We start from the raw sequence: 2,500 nt of genomic DNA, 5'->3' as shown, positions 1-2,500 counted from the left end.
ACGAAGGTCGTCCCATGCCTTACAAGGCCGTCCCATGCGCGTCCCGTGCCTTACAAGACCGTCCCATGCCTTACGAAGGCCATCCCATGCCTTAGCAAGGCCGACCCATGCCTTACCAAGGCCGAACTATGCCTTACCAAGGCCGTCACATCGATCTCGGAGAAAGTACATCATCATGACATCGGAATACGGCCCCAACATCGATCTCGGAGAAAGTACATCATCATAACATCGGATCGGATGTGTATCCATCGAAGTTCCATCGACACTTCGAGAAGATCGAACATAGCTTCCTAGCATGTTAAAGGTTCGGTGCTAATGGGAACATAAAGATCCCACGACGTTCCAAACGAAAGTAAAGTGTTCCGTGCGTGTGAACTACGTTGTCCCATGTGCCGGCTCTCGACTCCTAAGATGTCCCATGTAAATGCCCTTCGTGGGAAAGAATGTCCCGTGCAAGACGCCTTGATGATCCCCATAAGGTGTCCCATGTGCGTCCCATGATGTCCCATGCGCGTCCCGTGCCGTCCGAGCCTCACCAAGGCCGTCCCATGCGCGTCTCGTGCCGTCCCGAGCTGTGCCGAGGCCGTCCCTTGCCGTCCCGAGCCTCGCCAAGGCCGTCCCGTGCCGTCCGAGCTGTGCCGAGGCCGTCCCATGCGCGTCCCGTGCCGTCCGAGCTGTGCCGAGGCCGTCCCGTGCTGTCCCATGCCGTCCCGAGCCTCGCCAAGGCCGTCCCATGCGCGTCCCGTGCCGTCCGAGCCTCACAAAGGCCGTCCCGTGCCGTCCCATGCGCGTCCCGAGCCTGACCAAGGCCGTCCCGTGCCTCACCAAGGCCGTCCCATGCGCGTCCCGTGCCGTCCCATGCGCGTCCCGAGCTGTCCCATGCCGTCCCGAGCCTTAGCAAGGCCGTCCCATTCGCGTCCCGTGCTGTCCCATGCGCGTCCCGTGCTGTCCCGTGCCGTCCCGAGCCTGACCAATGCTGTCCCGTGCGCGTCCCATTCTTTTGGCTCGGCTGGCCCGTGCATTCTATGGGGTCGTGGGACATTTCGAAATCCACCCGGGCCACTTCGACTCTCTCTTCATTAATACTATTGAGGTATTATTTATGAATTATTGGAGAAAAGAAACGGAGGAAAATATTTTTTTTTCTATTTTTTATGAATTTTCCGGTGTTTATTCACTTAAAAATTCATAGAAAAATAAATATTTATCGGAATCGCTATTATAATATATCAAAAAAATCCTTGCGAAAAGACCTTTCCGACGAGTATAAGTTTGCTGGATTCCGACGAGTAACGAAGGAGTAAAGGCCCAGTATGCTTGGTTAAAAAATTGATGTTTCCTTGTGAAAATAGGAAAAACAATAACTTTGCACTATAAGGGGGAGGGTTGAGCTCCTTCCCCAGAGCGTGCACAGCACTTGTGCTGGCACGTTCCCTAGTGCTCGCCAAGCACCATAGGGCATCCAAAGGGCAAAGCTCGGCCTACTACATGATGGGAAGCTTCTAATATGTCGGAATACGAAGAGATTTCGTGCGACCCGAAGCTCGGCTCGGGCGTCCCGGCCTGTCCCGAGCTGTGCCGAGCGCGTCCCAGGCCGTCCCGAGCCAAGTCTCGGGCGTCCCAGGCCGTCCCGAGCCAAGTCTCGGGCGTCCCAGGCCGTCCCGAGCCAAGTCTCGGGCGTCCCAGGCCGGCCCGAGCAAAGTCTCGGACGTCCCAGGGCGTCCCGAGCTGTGTCGAGGCCGTCCCAGGGCGTCCCGAGCTGTAGCGAGGGCGTCCCAGGCCGTCCCGAGCCAAGTCTCGGGCGTCCCAGGCCGTCCCGAGCAAAGTCTCGGGCGTCCCAGGCCGTCCCGAGCTGTGCCGAGGCCGTCCCAGGCCGTCCCGAGCAAAGTCTCGGGCGTCCCAGGCCGTCCCGAGCTGTGGCAAGGGCGTCCCAGGCCGTCCCGAGCTGTGGCAAGGGCGTCCCAGGCCGTCCCGAGCTGTGCCGAGGCCGTCCCGAGCCTAGTCTCTGGCGTCCCAGGCCGTCCCGAGCTATGGCGAGGGCGTCCCAGGCCGTCCCGAGCCAAGTCTCGGGCGTACCTGGCCGTCCCGAGCTGTAGCGAGGGCGTCCCATGCCGTCCCGGGCTGTCCCATGCGCGTCCCGTGCCGGCCCGAGCAACAGCTCGGGCGTCCCGTGCCTCGGCCCTTCCAAGTGGTGCTTCGTCGGACATCTCGATATCCACTCGAGCATTTTCGACCATTCTCCATATGTGGGTGTGTGGGTATTTATCAGGAATATTGGAGAAAGAATCGGGAAAAAAATATTTTTTTTCTATTTTTTTTGAATTTTTAATTGTTTATTCACTTAAAAATTCATAAAAAAATAAATATTTATCGGAATCGCTATTATTATATATCAAAAGAATCCTTGTGAAAAGACCTTTCCAACGAATGCAAGTTTGTTGGATTTGGACGAGTAACGAAGGATCAAAGGCCGAGTATGCTTGGTTAAAAATTTGAT

Source organism: Eschscholzia californica, unplaced genomic scaffold, assembly GCF_041429995.1.
Source record: "Eschscholzia californica isolate CP2 unplaced genomic scaffold, dmEscCali1.0.p SCAF_301, whole genome shotgun sequence".
Lineage (NCBI taxonomy): Eukaryota > Viridiplantae > Streptophyta > Magnoliopsida > Ranunculales > Papaveraceae > Eschscholzia > Eschscholzia californica.
Note: the sequence above shows the minus strand (reverse complement) of the source record.